Genomic DNA, 7,347 nt, shown 5'->3' with positions numbered 1-7,347 from the left:
TGAGGGCTCCAGTTGAAAAAATGAAGCATTGAAATTTATAAGTACTTGATAATTAATAAAAAAAAAATGACTACACAAAATATTTTGTTAAAAATAAAAGAGAATTTTTATCTCTCATATGAGTGCTAGCATATTTACTCATTTAAATGTTAAATTAGAAATGAGAAGGTATAACAAACGACAGTATTTAACCTTAAAAATATTTGACACTACACTAAACTTCCCAAATGCTTATATACTCTTTATTGGCATTTTGACGTCGATTTTTTTTCAGTAGTTTAAAAAAAACATTCTCAAAAGATGGCTCTCAGATAAATACAATCTTCAATATGGTTTTAAGCGCTTTGATCAATGGCAATAGGTTCAATTGTATTCAGAAATCACTTCTTAATATTAATTATGAATAATTTACAATATTCGTGACAAGAAATGCGCAGTTTACCGTTAATTAATGCAAAACAAATAACTCTGCACAGCACATGTTGAGCCAAATTCTTCCATATGAAGAACAGATCGCCAGTGCTATCACCACGAAAATAAATAGTCATTTATCCATCGCATGAAACAAACCGAACTTGCCAGTATCTCGTCTCGTGTTGCAAGTACAGTCAGCGGCAATAAAAAAGAAGGACACGTCAGTCCTAAAATTCTCGCTTCCCTGCTATCGCCTAACTCTACGGTGGTAGTACAGTCACGGACAATTCTGGATTGTAATGAATGCATTGACTTATTGAAAATTTGCTATTAAAATCCACCCATCGCCGTTAAGATAGGCAAAACACATAATGTGTTATAGGGAAGCAAGTATTTCAGGATATAGGAGTCCCATTATTATTGCCGGTGACTATACCTGTCTAGAAAAGGAGAAAAGAAGAAGAATGGTCCAAGCTTATAAGGAGACCAAACTCTGGAGCAGTATAAGAAGCAAAATTAACGAGCGCTGCAAGAAGACATTAAGGGATATGAGAACATCATGGAAAATAAGGGGATCAGAAGAAAAAGTCAAAATAAGGGAGGGTTCTGGAAGATCGCAACCCCAGAATTAGTTGCCAAGCACAAAAATTAAATTAAAATTAATGTTTTATCGGAATACTTGTGCCGTTTGTTGTTTCTTGCGTGAAGATTTAATTTTTGTTATATGGCGTCGCCTTTCTTCTACTTTGGCTAATCGTAACGGTGAGGATGAGTGACGATATGATGAAATAGATGAAGGGACACTCACAAAGAACACCCATGGCCAGACAGAGATTAGAATCGGGAACCCCTGGTGTCGTAGCATGTTGTGCTAACCACTCCGACACGGAGGTTGGCGTGAAAATTAATGAATAAAAATAATATGCATAAAATAATGATCAGGGATTTGATTTTTCACCAGCGTGAAACAACTTTTCTTATCCCTTGTGGTAGGGGAGTGCGGGATCCCGAAAAGTCGGGACCGGGAATTCCTGACTTTTCTGGATCTCGAGCAGTTGGGAAATACTGAATGGTCATTTTAAAATGTCGTTAATTCTCGACGTTTTCTGCATTGTAAATGTCTGGAACTTATCGGAAATTGTTAGTTTTGTACCAGAAATACAAAAACAATCACTTAAAGTGAAAATGACGTGTAGAATTCGAGATTTCCAAAGCTTTGGGAAATTTTGAACATTTCCCGTCCCGAAAATTTCCCGAATTTTCGGGAAATGGCGAATTTTTCCCGTCGCGATCCAAAAAATTCTGTCCCACACACCCCTACCTTGTGGTGTCGTTGACAAGATTGTGTATGGAAAAGACGACTCATTTGTAAACACAATGTGATAAAGATGTCACGTGACTAAGATAAGTTGGACGGCGTGTGTGAGAAAGAAACACACCCTAGCAAAAGGAAAACCTGCCCTCAATCTCGAGATGATTAATTGCAAAATATGTTTCCACATGTCAGCTGGTGATCGATATGTACGTGTACAACTGTTCAGACTGCACACATGTCCTTTTCAATAATAGCTATCATGCAATGGTAGGGTAGTATGTATTCTACACATTTCTATTCAAGTAGGTGTTACCACTCTTGACAGGGTGTCAGATGTCAGGTGTTCACGCAAGTTGGTGAACTGATAACTGACAGTTTCCCCTCAGAATACATCAGTTCCATTGGTAATCAAATCGCGCTACAACGCCGGGGGTCCCGGGTTCGAATCCCGGCCTGGGCATTTTGTGAGTGTCCATTCATCAATTTTATCACATCACTCATCCCCATCTTCGCAAATTAGCCAAAAGTGGCATAACAGTGAAGTAAAATAAAACATATCAATCATTGGTAATCAATGGTTTATTCAGCAATTTCGTGAAGGGATGGGAGCTATGTCCACAGAAACGAAACTATACTCTGTCCCCGGAATCTGTTAAGCAAGGCTGCGCAGAAAGGGTGGAATAAAGTAGGCAGAGTGAAGCACTACACCCCGCTGTGAACGCTAATAACTACAATCGGTTCCCCCATCCAAGCAATTCCGTTCACCTCTCGCGTGTTCATTGGTGGAGCCGTCTCGCGTCACTACTTGCGCAGAGACTGGTTTTCGTTCGCTTACTCCAGAGATACACGGGACAGAGTATAGTTTCATTGATTGATATAGTTTATTTAATGTCGAGTTCCTGCCACTTTTGGCAGACGATGAAGAGACAAGCACAAACACTGCGAAGATGTTGAGTGATGATGTTATGAAATTGATGAAGGGATTCTCAGAAGAATGAACCGCGGTAGATTAGTAGTTCGAATCCCGATTAGGACATGGATGTTTGTGTTGTCAACAATAAGGAAACAGAGAATTTAGAGAAAACTAACGAATATGAAAACAGAAAATGAATAACGGGGATTAAAAAAAAATTGTCAGGGCGTCTGACCACCACGCGAGAGACCCGGTTGGGGGGTAGCACCTGTGTAAGAGGCTCCGGCGTCCACCCAGTGTCGTATAAAGTGGGTACTTTGAGGGAACTCTGGGTGGTAAAGGCGGATCACATCACCCCCACCTTCGCCGTGATCAAGAAAGTGTGGAGCCCTAACTTCACACCTCCTATACGCCTTCATGGTTTTGGTGCAAAGCACAGGGGAGCACTTTGCTTTTACACTCAGAAGAATACAACTCGAACTTGGGTCAAGGGCCTTCCCGATGGCTCAGCGTCGTCGCCTTGTAATCAAGGGGTCCCAGGTTCGATACCCGGAGGAGCCACATAGTGGTTTGGATCCCACTGTGCATCAAGTGGACTTAAAACAACTCAATCAATCGAACCCGGGTCCCTTGATGTCGTAGCGCACTATGCTACCCACTGCGCGACGGATGTTGCGTTAGGGTTGAAAACATCTCATGCGAGTAGGCAGGGGTTGAACAAAGCCCCCTTGCTGACGCCACTGTACAATGCTTGTCCTCTCTCGTATGCGATGTTCATATGACGGCACAGTACTTTCCCAACTTTAGTAAGAAAAAAAGTCGCCGACCTTGATTTCACTCATGGTTCTTGTTCACGGTATGTTTACATCAGGTAAGTAAAAAATGAATGGACGACCCTGGTCTGCGTGGAAAAAGGGGAACTCCTATGATTTGCTTTATCTTTTTTGCTTCCTGATAAACACAGGTTGCTGTAGAGTACAGAGAAGAAAGAAAGGGCAAGAATAAAAAAAAGGGACAATTTCCGCAGCAGACAATAGTCGACTCTCTGTAAAAGTTACAGGCCGAATGCGGAAATTCGCGTATTCGCGTTTTTTTCCCTCTTCAGAGCGAGAAGACAACATCTGATTGGTTCGCGGTGGCTGCACTACGAGGAAAACTCAACAGGGAAAGTACCCACCGAGCGCGGCGTTGCCAGATCGATACGCTTAAAAAAAAGGATGGGCAGTGTTCCAAGAGAGGGAAATTTCTCTCGGCGAGTGGGATTTTTTAAAGGCAAATAGGTTATTTTGTGAAATAATGAAAAGGGAAAGTACTCGGAAGTTCTGCCTATGTAGCGTGCATCCTTTTTTGAAAGGATATTCTAGAATTTGTCTGGAGAAGGGGTTCTTTACAAATAATTTTCCATTGGGGTGAAAGGCGTTCTTAAGAGGTTAAAAGGTAAATTTAGTGGCAAAATGTCCATAAATTGGGCATTAAATGGAGAAGTTTAGCGGATGTTTCGGAAAATTTGGGGCGTTGGCAATGTGTGGATAAATCACTAGCTTGGAGCGATTCACAAAATAATAATAATAATACACCGAAAAACTGTTAGTAAGGCTTTTCGCAAGATTTGAATGTCTCAACTTCCGATTTTTATCTTATAACATTAACTACCCACGTGAGTGCATTTCAGCCTTTAGGCGATCTTATACCCTGGCGAATGTTGTCGACTTTGGGTGATGGGAACCCTTGGTTCACCCAAATCTCTTGTTGATAATCACCCAATAGCACAAGTCTGGCACCGCCAAAAATTGCAACAATAATATAGTATAGTATGTAGTATCTGGTATGGAGAATTTTGAACTTCTAATATTTTATGTTCCTGTCCAAAAAGTTGATAAGAGTCTGTTGTTTGGATTCGAGTGAATACTCTTTTCCAGACTATTTTATCTGCGGAGTAGAGTAAAGAAACTTGAAAGGGTTTAGTATGCAAGAGAGTATGATTTCTCTCCATGTTGCAAGTGGAAACTGTTTATCAAAGCGCCGCTTGCGTTGTTTTTTAAAACACTTTTGATATCTTAACTCCGTGTTTTTCAATGCCTTTATACACCTTAGAATGGAATTTATTTACTATAAGATATTTACATTACAGAATTTTCATTTCCCTATTTCCTGTTCTATTGGCTTGAAACATAAACCGGCTGCACCCTTGACGACGCTGGGCGATGCGGCGCGACTGACCTCGTTAGAAGAAGAGGACTGCTCGCCTTTCTCCTCGCTTTTCGAGTGACTTATGCAGTTCTTGCATGGTCACTGTCGATCCCCGTTCACGAAGAAGAAAGACCGAGGGCAAGCGACACCAAGCCCGCATCTGTCTTTGGCAAGGGTGTTGGAAAGAATTCGTCCACACTGGCCACAAGGTTGCTAACTTCCAGAATTTTTTGTGCGTCCGTAGCACCACCTCACGCGGTACGATTTTCATGTTTGAAACTCTATAGTAATTAACAAATTACATTATGAAGTTAGACAGTGATCACCAGTCGTACGCTATTTATAAGAAATGAAATCACAGCCGGTACTTTCATGTAGTCAGTTACTCGGAAATTTGGAGGGTATGTAACACTGCAGGTAGGGTGAAAGCGAAGAAGCGTGGGTGCTGCGGATGCGTGTTGTTTTTTACTGTGATATTGTGCTGTGTTTTTCTGTTCTTTGTGTAGTGCTTTTGTACCTGATGTAAAAGTATGATTCTACATTGAAAATTTCCGTCATGGTTGACATAACCAGACGAGGCATCGATTTGCAGTGTTGCAGGCAAGGACTTGATTATTAGGGGCCTTCTTTCAAAACCATTCAGTTCGAGAACATAAGGTGAAAGGTTGCAGCTTGTGAACCATGAATAACTAAGAATAATGGGAAAGTTTTCATTAGGCAGTTTAAAACATCTCGGTACAACAATATTATGTGGTTATGTGGCAGCAATGATCTTAATAAATTATTTTGTTGGCCATGCGTTTTATTCAATACAAATTTAGGACCATGGAACTCAGTGGCGTGCCCAAGGGGGGGTTTGATGTGGGTTATAACCCCCCTTTCGCCAAGTATTCCTAAAAAAGAACGTCAAAGGTAGGAAAATATGACAAAATGAGGGCTGACTACCAAGAAAAAGTATACATAACCCCTCCCTTTCGAAAATCCTGAGCACGCCACTGATGGAACTATACAGGCTACGGTGAGTGACTTGAGCAATTTTTATAATGCAGTGCAAAGACATGAATGTTCGCAGAATCACATCTGCGCTTGCATCCAACTGAAGACAAGTCATGATTCATAATTCTAGCCAAGTAAGAAACCGAAACCCGTCCGTTTATTTAATATCGAAACTTTATGCTAATAGGATGTTTCTTATTTTCAGCGTTAAAGAAGAACGTAATTTAATTTACAGTTGCCCTCAAATATCAGGTAAATCATAATTTTCTTCATGGTTGGAATTTAAAAGTTATATCGAAAGGCTGTTTTCCTTCTTTAAAAACCGTGCAGCGAAGATTTGATTTTACGGTATGTATGCACTTCACACACTCAAGCCCGATACGTCACCATTATGCACATTATTGAAAGTAGGGATGTGTGTAGGTCTATATTATATTTGAAATTGTTATAATTAACCGAAACGAAAAATTCACCCATCGCTTGCCTATCACGAAAGGTCACGGCACGCCCCTGACAAATGCGAGTTTCGACTTTTCCTTCTATGTACTATGACATAGTTCAACGTGTCCTTTTCCGTCCATGTGATTCTCTACAACATTGGATGTTTGATATTCCCATGAGAACGAATAAAATAATGGTCCCATAAACCTAATGTATTTCTCCTTGCCACATACGGCCATCCTGGCAGTGTTGCCACACCTGATGTGCATAAAATAGCTATATTTCACCATTAATAGAGCTAAAGATGGCTTTCAAGGAGCAAGATTAACGAAGGCTGCATAAAGTGCCTCCTTAGGTTATTTTAGGTGTCAGATAGGAGGAAGCGCTGCTATTACCGTTAGCTTTAAAGTGATGGCAATTTATTCTCAGTTTTCACCGCCTAGATTTGGCGACATCACGCACCTCAATAATCCAATTATGTTCATATGAAAATCGAAAATAAAGGATTCCCGGATAATAATATTGTCATCTTCACCTTAGCCACAGCGCTATATATAAAAAAACCTCGAGAGGAAAGAGGGGGTGGGTGACGCAGCCCATATATGAATGTCACGTCACGTGTAAAATGTACACTCATGGCAAAGGTTGGTCTTTATGGGCCGGAGCCAGTGGTGGGGGCAGAGGGCGGGTGCCACAGTTCACAGTCAAACGACTGCACGAAAGAGCCAGATCTGGCTCCACAAGAGCGAAGTTGGCAACAGTGATCGGCAGCTGCCCCAGCGAGAAAGACCTAAGGGAAATTGTCCCTCCTCGCCTTAAACACGACAATGACGATGAACGAAGATTAAATTAAACAGAAGAAAGAACTATCACAAAGAAATGCCCACGCAACGACTGGGACTCGAATCCAGAACTTTCGGCGAGATCTGGATCGAGCACCTAACGCGCTTAGCTTAGCTGCACAAATCTGATCCCAATTACATAAAAACGTGCAGATAATGTTGTTTTCTTATTCGAAATATGTAAAAATATTCGATAGATCTCTCCTGGCTGGACGTACAAATAGATATCCAATAGA

Source organism: Lepisma saccharinum, unplaced genomic scaffold (assembly GCF_977018435.1).
Source record: "Lepisma saccharinum unplaced genomic scaffold, izLepSacc3.1 HAP1_SCAFFOLD_558, whole genome shotgun sequence".
NCBI classification, from domain to species: Eukaryota; Metazoa; Arthropoda; class Insecta; order Zygentoma; family Lepismatidae; genus Lepisma; species Lepisma saccharinum.
The sequence above is the reverse complement of the archived record's forward strand: the minus strand, read 5'-3'. Positions refer to the sequence as shown.